This window comes from Pithys albifrons, chromosome 3 (assembly GCF_047495875.1).
Source record: "Pithys albifrons albifrons isolate INPA30051 chromosome 3, PitAlb_v1, whole genome shotgun sequence".
In the NCBI taxonomy this organism is placed as follows: Eukaryota; Metazoa; Chordata; class Aves; order Passeriformes; family Thamnophilidae; genus Pithys; species Pithys albifrons.
This window is the reverse complement of record NC_092460.1, coordinates 4,576,267-4,594,621: the sequence shown is the minus strand read 5'-3', so window position 1 is coordinate 4,594,621 and position 18,355 is coordinate 4,576,267. Positions and strand designations below refer to the sequence as shown.

Below are 18,355 nucleotides of genomic sequence, written 5' to 3'. Positions count from 1 at the left end.
GAGCACACAGCCTGGTACAGGGATTAGGCCCCTGCCAAACTATGCCATGCCTTTGACCCCATAATCTCTGTGACACATGGGAATGCTGACACCATGCCAGGTTATCAGCAAGGTGGTAAGACTCGTAGGCTGTACCTGCTTGGCATGGCCTCAGCAAGGCTCCCTCAGGGCTCCTCCACTTTCACTTCCTACTAGCGTGCACCTGCACCCATATCAAAAGCAGTAAAAGCATAAACAGCATTTAAAGCTTTACTCAACACCCCCCCCCCCCTCCCCAGAAGTTTGGCAAGCCCCACACTGATGCCGGTCCACGCCAGCACCTGGCTCCCAGGCAGCCCCGCCGCAGACACAGCCGGCAGCACCACGTGTGGCTGTGCCAGCACCACTGCCCAGACACCTTCACATCACACCCCCAGCACACCCAGCCTGCACATCACTGAGGGAGCAGAGCCTACAAGTCAGACCCTTTTTGTGTGAACCCCAACTCTGCTCTCAGGTAGCAGGCTGGGTACAGTTTTTCTCGAGTTTTATGTGCAGCTGCATTTGCTTATTGCACAACAAGAAACAGCAGCAGCCAACAAACTGGGTATCTCAGTGCCCTGATCACAAATGCCCAGCCTCTGGACCAGCACATCACGCACAGCTCACAGGGAAGAAGGAAACCCGAAGACAGGATGCCAGAACATCCACACTAACAACTTCAGCACCTGGCTGCTATGGGAGTAACATTAAATTAACAATTAAATGACACCCCACATTTGGCAGCTTTGGCAGGGTGGTCCCATCAGCAGACACTGCTGGGACCATGTCCTGACTAGCCAGGCAAGGAAGGATCCTCTGCCCAGAGAAGAGCAGGTCAAGACATAGGCAGAGGTTTCATGTTACAGCAAAGTCAACCAAGAGGCCAGAGGTTTACCAAGAGGGTGGTTGTGACCCCATTGGACCCTCCTCTGACCTCCAGAATCCAATGAGGATGTTCAACTGGCAGAAAACACTTCTTCATGCTTAAGCTGGTTTTCTGCTGGTCCAGCTTCCTGTGGGTCAGGCAGACTTAGATGAACACAGGGGAAGCACCAAGCAACAAGCTGAGAGACCTAAATCTACTGAACTGCAAGGTGAACCAAGCCCTCACTCCACAAAGCACCAAGCGCACTGTTAAACAGTCTGTGAAAGCAGCTTTCATCTGAGAAAAAACAAAGGAGATAAAGGCTTTCCAAGGAAACAATTCTCACTTGATACATGTCATGAAGTTGTGCATGCTTGAGTCACGGCACACGTGTGGACCATTGTGATGTGCTCACAATGTGTCCTCCTCCTCAATCTGCTGAGAGCATCCACCAGGCAGAGGTTGACATGCGGAGGTGATTCAACGCCGATGAACAGAAACACTAAGACAAGCTGCTCTGAAAACGGGGGCTGTACCTGACATACTTTTATTTACCCCCAAAAGTTTTCTGCTCTGTATGCCCTTCCCCTTTCAATATATCCAGTGCTGAGCAGAATCCCCATCTTAACCAGGACGGTTCACTGCAATCAGACAAGTAGACAGTGCTTCCAAGACAGACAGACTTTTTTTTTTCTTTAGTACCTATGAGAAACACCAGTTGAAAACCTGAACATTACTTTTTACCCAACAAGGCATTACACTTTCTTCCACCCCCTCCTTATGCTTATAGTATAGAGCAGAAAAAAAAAATCACAAAGAAATGGAGTGGGGGGGGAAATATCTTCCCACCGGAATGTAAATATCTGCACGTAGCAAGAACAAAGTATTTCCATAAAGCTTTCAATAAAGGATAACTGCAGGCCAAATTTTACCCATAGATGCAGGCACATAACTCCAGCTAAAGTTACTTAGAGCTGCCCAAGTTTCTGCAGGGGCCAACTCCAGCATACAGTGTTCACATCCAAAAGGACTGTGAGCTCAGGAGCTGAGGCCACACTTCCAGCTCTTTTGAGAAAGGCAGACGAGATCTGCTTCAAATCAGTGAAGAACTTCGGAGATGAGTCAAACCTGCAGGATTTGCTGCAATACTCACTGCAAAAGAGGATGTGAGAACTGGCAAGTACGCTGTGTTTACTCACTGTGCCATCTAATTCTGGAAACTCGAGCTGAGATTCGCCGTTCCAGCACGACCCCAGGGGGTGGTAGGAAGATCCTGGCCCTGGTACAAAGCCACTCGCTGGGCAAAAGTGGTGGTATCTGCTCAAACAGGGCCACAGGCTGACCCAGACAGAGGTTCTGCAGCTGGCAAGCAAAGCCTCCGCAAGGCAGAGGCTGCACTGCATCTGCCTCCAGCCCAGGAATGAGCCTCCGCAGGCATCGGCACACACGAGGAACAGAGATGCTCTAAAAATCACGCACTGTTTCAGTTAATGACACAGATTTACACTGGGTGTTAGCCTGTTTTGCTAAAAAAAGCCAACCAGATTTTTTTTTCTTTTTTCCTGGTGCAAACTGTCCTTTATAGAGACTATTAATATCCCTCTTCCTTCAGTTTAAGCTCTACTTCTCTTCCTTGTTCTCCCACTGACTTAAAAGATAAGTAGCAAAACAAGATTTAATTTATCTGGATCTTTTCTCCTCATTCCTTCCCTCCTGTTACTGCCCGGACAGAAGGACTGTTTTGTAGGGAACTGTGCATGGAGCACAGTTTAGATTTGTGCAATATTCACATTTTCAAGCAGAAAAATGACAATACCTAGTGATTACTAAACAGATCCCCTTTCATACTGTCCTCATGTAATTAGTTCTGTGTTGCACACACTAATAACTTAGACAAAACATCCTGCTATAAGCAGCCACCTCAAACAGCTGCAAAGATATTCCTGACTATCAGACACCAGTGAAGACAAACAGCAGTGCATGGCAGCCACCAGGAGATTATTCTGAAACAAATGCATTTTTATTTTTCCCTTTAAATTACAAAAGATTATCATTTTACTCAGCAATGCCCTTTATTAAATTGAAACTATCCACATCTGAATTAAATACATCCTATCTACTCAAAATGAAGTGTATTATTTATCAGTAATATTTAATGACAAAAACCTGATAACTTTCTCTGATTATACCACTGATTTCCTCCAGTCATGCATCATTGGCTCTGCTGGTCATTAGCATTATCACAGTGCATAAACTCTGGCTTAGGCAGCAAGTTTGATAACAGAGCCAGACGCCTATAGCTACTATTTTTCAGTTTGTTCGGATTTACTATTTACCTCTCTATGACCATGCCTCTATCTAATGGCATCTATTATAATCCCTAAAAATCCTTGAGAATAAATTTCCATTTCCATGCAACACTTTTCTGCACAATCAAAATTCCTCAGCAAATATAAAGCATTCGGTGAAAAATCGTATTTCCCCTTCAACTGTCTGAAGACCCTTCTCCCAAAAGACCATACACCAGCCAATCTGAAAAATAAATAGGAAATATCTAGTCTTCTCTGACTGTTTAATGCTAGGAATATGCTGGATAGGCTTAAGATATTTCAGTTTCATTCACAGATCACATTCCATTTTAACTTTTATGAAGCAGTATTTTTGAATGCTGTAGATAGTGCCTTTATAGAAGTGAAGAAAAAAAAATCAGAACAAATGTACATGGTACATCAGCTAAAATCTACCCAGATGGGTTTCTCCCATTCTCAGTTAAATCCTGTAGCTGAAATGACGGATTAGAAAGGTTTCCTGAGTAAGACCATCGTTCCTTACACAACTGGCCCTCAGAAAACTCCAATGGGTTAGCCAGAGAATAACTTTAAAATACTTGTACAAACAATAATTACGCTGCATACGTCTGACATTCCTCTTTCAAAGCCTTTTAAGTATCAAGTAATTTATCATTGAAAAATACATTTTCTCTTTTCTGAACCTACAAGTCAGGAGCTTTACAAACCTAACATGCATTATCTGAACATCCATGCACAGGCACAGCATTTAAAACTCACAAAAACAATTTGCTACAAACTATTTTCAGAGCCACCTTCTCCCAGCACTCATTTAATTCAATGAGAGCAGGATGGGGCCCCTGACAACTCTCTGATTAAAATTAATTACCAAAGCTGTTAAGGCATTATTACTATTGCAAAACTTACTGAGAAAAATCTCTCTTCTAAATCTGCTAAGACAGATACAGGCTATGCTGTTCTGTTCAAACATTCTTGTATGTTACACATATGAATGTTCCAAGACTATTCTCTAGTGAAATTGATTTTTTATAATTTTTTTAACACAGTCACCCAAGGAAGCTCCCATGATTTCAACAGAGGTATTTAGCACTTAGGCCACATAACACTACACATGGAAATACACCTATTTATGAAACTCACCCAAGGGAGATGAATAATTTACAGTACACTGTTCAACAGAGTTTGCATGGTATATTCTCTATTTGAGAAGAAGAGCCGTTATGAAAGCAGAAAGTATCAATACTAACACAATTGGTGCCACTGTGTCATGCTATTTGCTGGGCAGAATTCATATCACTCACAGAAAATTTCAGTTTGGGTACAGTTTCAGTATCACTAGCTGTGATGTTAGAAGTTGGGGCCGTTATGTAAGAAACGGCAGTAAATTGATGAGGTTAATGCCAAATTCCATGATTTGCCGAGGCACAAACTGGATCAAACCCTGGAAGAACAACAGCGAGATTGGGAGAGCGAACGGAGATGCTTCTCAGTCCCAGCTCCTCTCACTATCCAGGGGTCTCAACCTGATCCTTCAAAAAACAGTGAAAAATACTGTCACTGTTCTCCTCTGCTCACCTGCTTCTCTGTCTGCACATGCACCGTCTCCAAAACGCACTTCTGACCTTACTGAGCACCAAACAGGGTCAAGCCCCTCACCAGATACATCCTCCCCTGGACTGTCAGCCTTTCCCAGCCAAACTCAGCTTCAACATCCTCCAAACCCAGCGCCAGGAGCCACTCCGTGATACACCACAACCTCCTGCACTGCCACTGCTTTTCAGCAGATTTCTGCCACAAGAGGAAAGGAGGATTTACACTACTGACTTTAATGGAATTTTTTTTCCTGTTCAAGTATAAAACGTGGGAACTGGGCTGGATGAGCTGCCTGACCAGCTAACAAAGATTTGTCATCAGGTTCATGGAAGACAGAGTTCATGATTCACTGACAGTGAGCTCACTATTACAACATAAAAACTTATTAAAAATAAAAAAATAAAAATTCAAGCACCAAGAGGAACACTTCAAGAAGTTTTTAAGATAATCCCAAACAGAATACCCTTGGAATGAGGCTTGAAACAGGCCCAGCTGACAAAAAAACTATAGGAACTGCATATTTTAGTTGCAAAAAAAAATCCAACCAAAACCAAAAAAACAAACCCACATTATTTCTGCTCTCTTGGCATTTCCAGAAGTTTCTTGGGAAAAGGTGTCCTACTCACACTCACCTCCCAGCTCTCTAGCAGCAGAAAAACATACACTTAACACTCTAGGAAGATGCTTTTTAAAACTGACATGGGTTTCTAGAGAAATACCAGTTAATTACTTAATCCTTCTTAATGGAATGATCAACATCCTCTCAGCAAACAAGACTGTGATGATTTAACATTTTACTGCACTGGCAGAATTAACCCCACTCCCCTCATGTCTGCTGCAACAACTCGTTTCTTGAGAATCAGTTCCATTTTTCACTTCTGCAGAGCAGCCCCTGCACCCAGACAAGAAAAAGACTCAAACAGACAAAAATATGGATTGTTGTTATTCTGCTATGAAGCCAAGACCCAATCTCTGGGAGGGAACCAACAGAAAGGCAGGTGGCCAGGACACCCAGGCAATCAAGGCAGGAGACAGCTCAGAGCAACGAGCCCCGGCATGAGCCTGGAACAACTTCATCAGCATCCCAGGAACACCACACCGCATGAAAAGGGGCAGCCACTTCAAAGGGAACGAGGGAGGGATGTTTGAATCCCAGCTCAGCCAGCTCCTGAATCCCTGAGAACCCCCGGCCGTCGTTTTGGCAAGAACAAAAGTCCTTTCAGGGCTCCACTGCTCGCTGCAATCAGACCAAGCTCAGACAGAATTCTGCGGGCAAGTGCTGTGCAGGAAGGGGAATTCGGCATCGATTTTTGTGATCAGATGTTTAGCAGCTGCTCTGAACACTCCAGCAATCCCCCTCACCATTTTATCTCCCTTTATCACAAGCTTTTTAATAGAGACATGACATTCTGCTTACTGCTGGGCTCTCTCTATTTATCTCTCTCTTAACAACACTTTGGCATCATCGGCTCTGCTATCTAAATCAGCAATAGTGCATGTCCGGTCACATAAAACTGGAGAGGGTTTCCCGAGATGCCTTGGGAAGTCTGACTACTCTGGTTTACTGATGTGTTAATATGCTCAATCCACTAATTAATGAACAAACAGCTTAGGCAAGGAGCTGGGGGAGGGACACCAACATGAAGACTGCAAGAGCCCAAGGAAAGACACTTGACCCTAATTGTTAGCAACAAGATGACAAGACTGATCGGGAAGTACAGCTAAAACTCAGATCCAACATGAAAGGAAATGTCTGGCAAAGAGGGGGAAACTAACGATGCCGCTAAGAGGCTCCAGCCAACCTGCCGAACTGTGCCACCTTCTGTCGGGCTGCCGGTGCTCATTATCTGAGCACCTGGCCAGGGCTCCCCAGCACCACACTCCCATCACATCCCTCTCTCCAAGCCCAAATCTTCATCCTCCTCCTGTGACCCTGCAGCTCCAGGGTGTACACTCCAGCCAAGGAAAGCCAGGAGTTTCCTCCAGCCTGTGATGGGGTGATGAGAAAGCATGGCTCTTCCTGCACCTTTCCAGAAAAACCACCTGCCTTTGGCCATGTGCAGAATCTCAGCAGGTGAGTTTTAACAAGGACCAAAATTCATCTGATGTTTCAGCTAGACACAGTTTTACCCAGGGCAAAACATTCCTCATCTTGAGAACAGCCTGGACCACATACAACAAAGGAGATCCCCACGGATACACCAGCAAGAAGGTCCTGTGCCTCGAGTGCAGATACCAGCACTTCAGGAAATGCTTCCATATAAAGTTCAAACAACTGGAAAAAAGGTCATAAGCACCTTCTACCTGAAAATCAACTCAACCAACAGTTACAACAGTGGGAGAGACTCTGCAGCGCCGTGCTCTGGGACAGACATCCAGAAGAAAGTTTATTTACAGATCACACATCCAGCACTGCCACACGGCAAATGTTGCGGAACATTATCCCGCCGCACTGGGAACCCAGATTTTCCGTGAGCCTCTGAATTAAACTAACTTTGTGAGGAAACAGGCACTTCTAATAAAAACACACCACTGACAAGTATTGTACAGAGAGCGCGATTAGCAGTAAACAATACACTGGAGAATCATCCGAATAAAACATTCTGGGCATTTATTTGCGTTGCTTTCCGAGACCATTGCAACTGAACATGAAACTGGAAAGAAAAAAAGCCCACAATTAGTTTCAGAATAGCACTCCCAGAAACACTGCAGCCTATCAGATATATGTAAATATTTTACGATATGAGTTCCATTTCAGTAGATCTGTCAAGATATTTACAGGGCTTGACAGTATTTCTGCCTTTAATTAAATTTTCACACATATACTTTAATGTAATTTAAATAGATTATTAGTTGTCAGAATATAGTATAAATTTTGTTTACGATTTAGTTACTTTAAGTACTCACATTGAGGAAACTCATTTAACCCCCTGACTGAGGAGCATTAAGTGTTGAGATGAGACTTCTAAAGAGCTTCTACTGCCCTTTGCTCTCTTGCAATAATCTTAAATTACTACAACTTAATTGCAATTTCAAGGCACTAAAATGGAGATGTTTTAAAAACAGCACCAGGAGGGTCAACGAGAGGAGAAAAATTATTTAGTCCTCCTCAGGTACGAGATACTTCTTGGAGAGAAACTGATTTTGCCCATTTTCCATAGAATCCTATCTTCATTTGGAGGATGGTGTGGAACAAAAAGTCATCAAGATTATTCTGGATACTTGCCACATCCAACACAGCCATCAGACATAAGCCTGCTCACTTGCATGCATGGAAGAAACCCGTGCCAGGAGAATAGAAAGACAAAACCCTAGAGCACATTTGCAGAGAAGGCTGCACGCAAACAGAGCCAGCAGCTTCTCTGACTTGGGAGCTCCCATGCTGGAGTAAGAAAACAGAGCACGTGTTAAACCGCTCCAGAAATTCCAACCAACAAATATCTGATCTCCTAAAAACAGTACAACTGACTCCTCTACAGCACAAAATATATGTATTTTTAAAAGACCACAGAGATTCCACAATTAAGTCTCTCCTCTAATGACTGCATGATTTATTCTATGCAATATTTTTCCCCTCTATATACACTGGCATCACCTTGTTACCTGCAGTAGCTGCAATTCCCAGCACACGGCGAGCTGCGGGAATCAAACGGCACAGTGGTTTGTGAGAGCAGCAGGCTGCGAGCAGCGCCTCTGTCAGCGCAAAATCAGGCAGTTCTAGCAAGCACAAGATCTTCTTCGCTTCTTCTTGCAATGAGACATTTTACAAGGATCTGGCCAACAGAAAAACAATCAGACTCACGATTTAAACACCGATGTGCCTCAGCATGGCAAGTGCTGACGCGCGTCCTCAGTGCCACAGCATGAAGGGCTCCCAGCCTGGCCATACCTTTCGAAGCATTTGAAAAAAGTCTGGTTGCCAGGACCTCTAAGAACGGTCGCAAAGATGCTGCTGATCTCTAGTGCACAACGTGTCTGAATTCCACTTTGCAAATGCTTTCTGGCTCCTACTGCACATCACATCTCTGCTGAAACGCTCGCCGGGTGTGAAAACACGCTACTACACGTGGAGGGGAGGGGGAGAAAAAGTTTCAGTGATACGAGTTCATGGCACAGACCAAAAGCCAAAGGCAGCGACGTGAAGCCCTGGTTGATGCCAATGCACTCTGGATCAGGCCCAGGGCAGCTGACTGCACCCTGAACTCGTCCATGGGGACACAGGGACTATGCCATGCCCACGTTCAGAGCAGGGTGTCACCGTGTCCCCATGCTGCTGACCACCCTTTGGGACTCCCCTCCAGCTGCCAGCCCCTTCCCACCTGTCCCCCCCACCAGAGACTCAAAGTGAAAAGCTCTGGGAAGCAACCAGGCAGCAAGGCTTATCTGAGGAATCATTACAATGTACTGTTTAATTCAGCTTAAACACGAACAGCAAACACAACATTCATGCACCCGAGCACTGCAGGGCCTGATCCTGCTCCCCCCAAGGTAGGAACCCCTGGCAAAGCTCCCTGCAGGCACCAGCGCTGTGTCAGTGTACACTCCATGCTGTGCTGGATGTGCTCCGAAGGGCAGGAAAGGCCTGAACAAACACTGTGCCTCCAGGAGACACCTGTGAAAACCTCACCGAGTCTTCTTCAGCCCTGGCTCAGCTGCATAGAAATATTTCAACTCAGTGCCTTGAAGTTGCAATTAAATTGTAGTAATTTAAGATTATCACAAGAGCAAAGGGCAGCAGCAGCTCTTCAGCAGACTCCTCTCACTACTTAATGCTCCTCAGTCTTGGGGTTAAATGAGCTTCTTTAGTATAAGTACCTTAAAGCAAGTGAATCGTAAACAAAATTTATACTATTTTCTGACAGCATATAATCTATTTAAATTTATTAAAGCTTCTCAGAGAAAATTTAAGATGACAGAAGTATCATTATGCCCTATAAATAACTGGACAGCCTTGCAGAAATAACTGTGTTTAACATACATATCCTACATACGTGTGTGCATATATTATTCCATTTGATATACAAATACATGATCAATAGATATGTCACAAAAGGAATTGCATTATCCAGTTCAACCTCTCAATATAAATGACCCCAAGCAGTACAAACACCAAATGCTAAGATGCATTCCATAAATTTGCCTTTTTACTACCAGCCTTTTTTCCTAATTTTTACAATGCCATGAAACAGGAATAATTCTGGAGCCACAAATGTTTACTGTGTATCAAATCAAGGATAATGTAAATTTCAGCTCTTAAAAAAGGGTGATCCACTCCATGAGAAACTCGTATTGCAGCATATGCTGCACACTAATGTCCAATGCATAATTCCCTGCTCAACTTTCCTGCTCCTTCTCTTACCAGGGCAAAAACCATCTGTGTTACAGTAACTGGTGGAACTGATTTAAGCAGAAAATGTTTATAGATGTTAAAAAATATTACATATTATGCAAAGTGGCTTAATAGCATACACAGCATGTTTAATGCACATACTTTTTTATTGTCTAATTAAAGTCTATACCATAAAAATCTACAGGCTTTAGAATAAGTTGTGCAGGACAGTTATGAAACCTTACCTTACAGAAAGTATAAAGTACTCATTGTGTGATCTGCACTACTAATTAAAGAAATGTTTATGCAAAAAGGTTTGGGATTTATTTCTTAATTCTTCAGTAGATGTGCACTTGGTCTGCCTGCTGATTAATATATACCAGGGTAATAGCCTCTTCCTTGTCTATTTTTTAAATAGATATTTCCATTGTTTAGAAGACCTTAAAGAAACGAAAGGGACATATTTGTAAAGTTTGCAGTGAAGTGTTTGAACACAAACCTGAAACTGTCACGCAACAAAACTAACCTCACTCCCCCTGGTTCAGTTTGATTACTACTTAAATCCTAACTTTTTATTGAAGTAAAATCAAGTGTCTGTTAATACTCTTTACTGCTATTTCCACTAAAAAACTACACAGTAACACAGTCTCTCTGATACAGCCATGAATACACTTTATACACAGTTTCGTAAAAATCCCAGTGTATCAAAAACAAGGTCCATCCCAACTGGTTGGTAATATGTTTGAAGCAAGGATATTATAAGTTTTCCAAACTCTGAGAACACACTCATAGAACATACAAGGCTTAATCACAACCAAACTCCTCTATTAAACAGCAACACAGAACTTACACACAGAGAAAAAAATAAATCCATGTTTCCTCACAATTCAGAAGTCCAGAAATAAAAGCTCAATTCCACAGAACTTTTACAGTTTTCAACATTACACTACTGGACCACCTTCTTCTCGACAGCCTCAACAGCAGAAATGAAATAAAATCCTAAGTCTCTCTGAAAGTGTATACAATACATTCTAAACCACTATCATTTAAAAAAAAATAAAAAACAAATGCTAGACCCAAAACACAGACTATGTACAAAAAAGCCTAACTTTGCAGTCAAAATTGTAAGCAACAGAAAGCCTTGTTTGAAATAGTAGTTATTTTTTCTCAGAGTTATCCTTTGGTTTCACAACAAAGATCAGCATTTGTAATGGTCCATTTCTGCATAAGTGAACATATAGCCTTGCTGCCTGATCGAATAGTCCAGAGCTTTCAGTGAGGCAGCTCCTGACAACAGCCCAGCAGCAGCTTTGTTTGATCTCTCCTGCCTTCCTTAATCTGGGTTGTCAAGGTTCACTTGTTGGAGGCTGTTTACTTTACTTTTTCCAGAAAAAAAAAAAAGTGATTTTTTTTTCCTGTCTCTCATACAATGACTAATCCAAAGACTAAGGGGGAAGAATGCTGCCAATGCAAGATGTTAAAGCTACAATACCTTTTTGCAATGAGATTTTAGCCGACACCTTTTGAATGGTAACTAGTGAAGAGCTTCCTCCCCCAGTGCCCTGGTCCATTCAATATGGCTGGGAGACAGTTCAAGTAAAATGTGCAGGGGAAAAGCTTCAGAGGAGAGAAGTTGAAACCAGTAGCCTCGATTTCCCCATCCTCCCCAACATCTAGTTGTAGAGATGCACGGTACTTCTCTGACCACTCTCGCTTCTCTGCGAACTTGAGTTATTTCAGGCTCTCTCAAACTTACAAAACGTAGGAGCTTCTCAGCAGTAACAGAAACTGTAAAGATAATACTAAACTAAAAGTAACGCCTATTTTCTGAAATATTAAAGCAAATCACGGATTAACAGCACAACTAAAAAGTTTCTTCAATGACATGCTTGCAACTTTGCCTAATTAAGCAGCTGTCACTAGTGACATCAACATTTGGTCAAAGCAGGTAAAATGCAAGTTTAGAAAAACTATATAGAAAGGAAACACAATTTAGATAATTGTTTTTAATATTTAGAATCATCCAGTACCCTAGAAATCAGCAGGCTACATAGCGTAGACAGCACGCTACAAGCAGTACACATCCATTACTCACTCCGAGAGCAGTTACTAAAAATGAAACCTTAAACTTCTGAGCACAGAAGTTGGGCTCCAGCTTCTCTACAGAAGCGGCTCAGAGAGCGCTCGCAGGCGGCTGATCCCTCGGGTAGGGACGGGAGGGCTGCGCGCTGCGGCCGCCGCCAGCCCTGGGGAGAACCGGGGGGGAAAGGAGGGGGAAAAAAGAGGGGGGAGAAAAAAAGTAATCTCGCTCGGCTTGGTTCACTCAAAGCAAAAACACGCAATTAAAATCATTACAGCGAAGTGGCAGCAGACGCCTCGCTGCCAGCGCGGCTCTCCGCAGCGCGCCCGACGATGCTCCGCGTCGGGTCATCAATAGTTGCGCGGCGGGCGGAGGGGGCTGCGCTGCTCCCCGCGCAGTCCTGCCCGTGGCCCCTCTCGCTCGGGCGGTCTTTTATTTTAAGGAAAAAAAAAACCAACCAAAAAACCCCAAAGCACAACCCGGCGGGGGTGGGGAGGGGAGGGAGGCGCGGACACGCCGCCCGGCAGCCCGTACCCAGCGCTGCGCGGGGCCGCAGGTGCGCGGGGCGGCCCCTACTTACCGGGCAGCGGCGGCGGCTCCGCGGCGCGCAGCGAGCCGCGGCTCCGTCCCGAGGATCCGCACCCCGGGGAGGGAAGGAGGGGGTGTAGGACACGCGCGCGCACACACACACACACACACACACGCGTGAAGGATGCGCGGTCCGCACCCGCGCAGCGAGAAGTTGGCCGCGCTGGGGAGGCGGCGCGGGTGTTTATTCAAACAGTTCGTCTCAAAAAAAAAAAAAAAGGAATGAGGGAATGGGGGGAGGGGATGGGCGCAGAGGGGGACCCGCGCTGGGGGAGGATGCGCGGCGCGGGGTCCGCGCCTGCGGAAGGGGCTGCGCGGGCGGAAACCCGCAACAGGTGCTCGGGAAGGGGGGAGTGAGGCCGGCGGGGGGAGGGGGGGGGGGGGCGCGGCCCCACCGCAACTTCTTGCCCCGAGCGCCGAAGTTGGGGAGTGCGCGTCCCTTGCGCGGGGCGACCCGGCGGAAAACACGCGGAAAGCGCGAGTGGGGATGGGATGGGAGGGGGGCGGGAGGCGCCGCATCCCAGCGGGCGGGGGGTGCGCGTGGAACAGGGCGGGGGGGAAGTTTCCAAAGTGGGCGGGGAGGGCGTGCGGGCGTCCCCGCAGCCCGGGGAGGGGGCTCCGCACCCGCGCACCGCCGCCCCGCATCCCCCCGCACCCGCCGGTACCGCGGCGGCGGCCGGGGAGGGGGCAGGGGGGGCCGGACACGTGGGGCCGGCGGGGGGAAAAGTGCAACAGCGGCGGAGGAGCGGGGAAAGTGTCGGGGGGCGCCGGACTCACCCGCAGGACTCGGCCCTGCCGCTGCCCAGCGCGGCGCGGGCGGGCGGCGCGGAGCGGAGCGGGGCTGCCTCCGTCCCGTCCCTCCCTCCCGTCCCTCCGGCACGCCGAGCCCGGGCGGCGCGGCGGCGTGCTCCGCCGCTCGGTAAATAACAATAGAGCCCCTCCGCCCGGCGCCGCGCCCGCGGGCCCCGCACGCCGCCCCGCCGCGCCCCCGCCCCGCGCCGCCCCGCGCCCCCTCCCCGCCCCGCGCAGCCCCGCGCGGGAGGGCCGGGGGCGGCCGCGACACCCCCGCGGAGGGAGATGTTGTTATTTTTTGCTGTTGTCAGTCTCTGACGTCACATCCACCTGCTGGGTAAACAAGGCTCGGCGCAAGGGAAAAATAATAATAAAAAAAATAAAATAATGGGAGCGGGAGGATGGAAGGAGGGGGGAGCGCGGAGAGGGATGCGGGGCCGCAGCCCCGCCGGCGCGGAGCCCCGCGGAGCGCGGCCGCGGTGGGGGAGGCGGGGCGGCCCCGCGGGGAAGCGAAAGTGTGGGCGCTGCGCGGCCCTGCGCGCCCCGCGCACAGCGGGAGGGGCCGCCCCGTCGCGGGGGACAGCGCTGCGCACACCGACCAACTTTTCCGCAGCCATGGGGGACAGGGAGGGAGGGCCAGCCCCGCGGGGCACCCTCGACTGCCTTCCGCGGGTACCCGCGGAGCTGCCTTACCTGCGCCGCCCGCGTTCCCCCGCAGCGCTCGCCAGCCCCGCTCAGATACACTGCGCGGGTGCGCAGCGGCGCGCATCGGCCGCTGAGCGGGACTGAGCTGCCCCGGGGCCGGGCTGAGCGCGGGGGCGGCCCCGGTGCCGCCACAGCCCCGGGTCGTGGCTCCGCATCCCGGGGGGGTGCCCCGTCCCGGACGCGCCGTCAGAGCTCCCGCGGAGAGTACCCGGTGGCAGCACCCGCGGGGAATGGGCGAGAGGGGGCAGAGCCGAGACCCCCCGGCTGCCCTAGCCGTGGGGCTCCGAGCACCGGGAATTTTAACAGCACCGACGGCCTTAACGCGGAGCTGGAGCCTCCGGCGGCGCGGGGGCTTCCTTGGCGGCGGCCGGACCAGGCGGGGGGAGCGGGTCACCCCGGGCATCCCCCTGCCCTGCCCGGGACCCCGGTCCGCCGCCGGCAGCCCCGCGGGGCCGGAGGGGCGGGGGCGTCCGGCGGGGATGGAGTGCGTCCTGCCCGGCGCTGCGGGCGGGAGGCAGCGAAGTTCCCGGGCGGCCGCGGAGTTACCGAGCGACCGGCTCGTTCGGGGAAAAAACTCTTTTCTTGACCCGCGAGAGCCCGGGATTCTTCCATCCCTTGGTTTTTTTGGGCGATCGCGTGTACCTGCCCGCAGGACTGAGCCGGAGGTCGGGGGACGAAGGTTTCACACATCCCGAGAAGCGATACCGCGGGGTGATCCGTGCCCCCGGGCGCCCCGCGCCCGACCCATCCTCTTCCCCGTTCCCGGTGCCCCGGCCCGGCGGCTCCGGCAGCAGCGCCGGGCCCGCGGCGCCACCTCCCGACGGAACGGCGGGAGCCGCTCCGGCAGCAATTAACACCTGGAATTACCCTAATAGCGAGGTACTTATGCCTAATTCATTATATTTTAAATAATTAAGAGCGGAAAATCGCTGCAAATAAATATTTGCGGAGGTGATGCTCGCGCCGCCGCCGGAGCGGTGCGTGCGGGCCGGCGGGGAGCGCTCGGTGCCGGGAGCGCAGCGCTCCTCGTCCCGCTCCTCCAGCCACGAACCGCACGACACACCGCAGGATCACCCGCTTTAAAAAGCAAACACCATCACCTTCAGCGTCTGTTGTTAAATTTTTTTAGTTCATCTCTTTCTTCAGTAGGAAGAAAAAGGAGCTAAATACGGTAAAAGAGCGTTTTTTAAACACTCTCCCCCTTAGTGCCCCCCTAAAAAAATATTTGTTTTACGTTTCATCCTCAGATAAACGTTTATTGGAAACTTGTTCATGCCCTGTTTTTAACTTCACAAATCTAAACCAGTACATCAACTCTGTAAAACATGATTAATTCCATAGACAATACTAGCGGTGGGACTTCTCCCTCCCCCTCCGCCGATGTAGCTGCTAATTGTACTTGAATTGTTTACTGCTGTATTGTTTTACAAGTGCCTGGAGAAAGATGCTTGATATTCCCACCACCGGCAGAACCATCCCAAGAGCAAATGCTTGGCAGATTTTGGCAGGGATGTACACAGGCTACAACTACAGCTTGTTAGGTTAAAAAAATAAAAATTATGAAGGTGATGACGCCTCTGTAATTATAGGTGTTACTTGTTATACAGTCAGAATGTTTTCGAAGCTACTGTAATGCCACACCTCCAATATCCCAGGAGCCAGGCTTTGGACTCCTTTCCGCTTTAGTCACTGGTTTATGAGGCTTTGCAGAGTACATCACCAGGCTGCACGGCGGGTTCCTGGCCCACTTGGCACTCCCGCGTAGGTGCAAAGCCCATGCAGGTACTCAGCTGTTAGTCTACATTTTACATCAGGCATGAAAAGTTAAGATACACTATGCACTGCCCCAAAAAGCTGGTAGGCATAAACAGAAATGTACTGGTTTTATGATTGTCTGACATTGTTTCAAATAAGCCCAAGCAGAAGTAGTCCTGTGAGTACACTCATACTGCAGCTCATGGCAAAACCCTTTCTTGGGAAGCCAGTGGTTGCTGCTTTCTTCATTCCCTTGTTTTGGGTGTAGTCAGGGCAAGTCAGATCAGTCTGGCAACAATCTTCAAGAAGCTAGAAAATGTAGCTCTGCCCATCACATGGTATACATGCAAGGTAAAAATAACACCGGACATTTCTTTTGCTCAGATAACTTTAAGGACAGGAAGCATTTACTTAGCTATGAGGAGGAACTGTAGAAGGTATAAACATGAGATTAAAGGCTGAACCCAACACTATTGGCAACACTTGTACCAACTTCAGTGGAAGCAGGATCCATTCTCCAACTGGGAAAATCCCAACAAAGGGATGATGTGACACAGCTAAGGTCTCAAGTTGGCAAGCTGGCTTGTCTGACAAAAAGAAATCTCCCAAATGAGGGCTATAGCCAGACCCAGATATTATTTAAAATTAACTGTTGTTATTTGGGTGTTTTTCCCAGCATTCCAAACTCTGACCCTTCATTTGCAAACATGCTTTCATCCCTCATCTGCTTTTGCTGTTACACTTTCCTTATTTCCCTGGCCACGGAAACCATGTCCTTGCCTGCGTGGAGGGGACAAGCTGGAGCAGAACGGAGCCTCCGTGTGCCAGGAGGTGCCTGGCAGGATGGGGCTGCCCTGTAGCCACTCCGAGGGCCAGTGCCAGTCTGGCTGGGGCTGAGGAGGCAGCGAGCAGCACAGTCTGGTCACTGCTGATCATAAGGGAGAGAAATGGCTCTGCCGCCTGCGGCACCATGATCCAGGGAGAGAAGGCTGGAGGCTGTCCTCCACACAGGGTGATGGGAGTCAGGCACAAAATAAATGATGTTTTGTTCTGTTGTGGGTCCAGAGCAGCTTCACTGCAGTCAGAGTTGCTTTGGATTTTGCAGAGACATGAACTTTGGATTCACCCCAACTTCCTCCAGGTTCCTCAGTGGATGGGAAAGGCTCCCCATGTCCATACCCACACTAACCCTCTTTACTCCTGGAGGTGTCCCTCCAGCCACTGCTGTACCAGAAGCCACCCAGAGATAACTTTTCTATAGCACATTTCCATTTGTCCGGAGCTGCCAGCCAATACCTATTTCCTTTTCCTCTGGGGGCAATGAATAGCCATTGTATTTGCATTGGACTATTAATCTGCCTGAATTTGGTTGAGATTCTTAAATGAATATTCATGGGAATTAATGTCATTTAATTCCTATTGCTTCCTGAATATAATTATGTGCCGTACGTGAATTGGCAAACACCACAAGACATCCAATCTTGTTGAGAGCCTGTGACCGATTAAACACTAGGAGCTGGACACTTGTGCAGTACTGAAGATGCATAAAGCACTACCAAGATGCAGCCTGACTTCAGAAGAGGGAGCCAATAAAAGAGGGAATATGTACACTGCAGGAAGCAAACAACACCTTTAGGGACAGAAAATATGATTAAAAAGGTATTTTAATACAAGCTCTTCCCCAGGTACTTGTTTATAGATAGGGACCTAAACATTTATATTATTTTTGCCCAAAAGCTTTATTTCTCACACTTTCTTGGCCACCAAAAAACATCTTTCAGAGCCTCTTACTCCTGGCCTCTTTCAAGACATGGCATCTCTTAGAAGACCTTCAGCACATCCTACAAATAAGAAATGCCCAAGTCCAATCCCTCTTCTCCCAGCAGTCCGCCTGTCAAAGGTTCATGCTGTTCCCTGAATAATAAAGCATAATCAGCTCCGTATTGAAGCAAAACCCATCCCCGGCATCAGTGCTACCAACCCCTGTCGTAACATAACAAGGACTCTTCCCAAAATATTTGGGCTTGCCCTGTCACAGTGAGAGGCGTTCAAGTTCAGCGCTCTGTCAACAATGCCAGGTGTCTCCTGAACCTCCGGCGCCTCAGCCAAGAGGGAGAGCTCAGAAACACAGGAATAATCATTATTCACATTACTAAAATGTAACGGAATGTTTAAACAGATAACGTAACACAATCCCTCACGGCAGAAAAAAAATTACTGTTTATTATTTATCCCAGTCAGATAGAAAATGAACTCAATCTCCTGGAAAGCAAGAACAAGCCTCTTTTTTTTCTTTTTTTTTTTTTTTCCACAAGTAA

At 48.0% G+C, this 18,355-nt stretch overlaps 1 protein-coding gene across 9 annotated transcripts in view; it reads right to left on the bottom strand.

Moving 5' to 3' along the window:
* The window catches only part of FOXP1 (forkhead box P1), a 380,458-nt gene extending 366,582 nt beyond the window's left edge, over window positions 1–13,876 (bottom strand). For 4 of the 9 annotated variants that reach the window (XM_071550237.1, XM_071550236.1, XM_071550248.1 and 1 more), the window contains exon 1: window positions 13,563–13,875. The gene's annotated coding sequence lies outside the window, so the exon portion shown is untranslated. Of the gene's footprint in view, window positions 1–13,562 lie in introns of all 9 variants that reach the window. The other 5 variants (XM_071550257.1, XM_071550252.1, XM_071550250.1 and 2 more) reach the window with 3 other exon arrangements.
* Window positions 13,877–18,355: the final 4,479 nt, after the last annotated feature.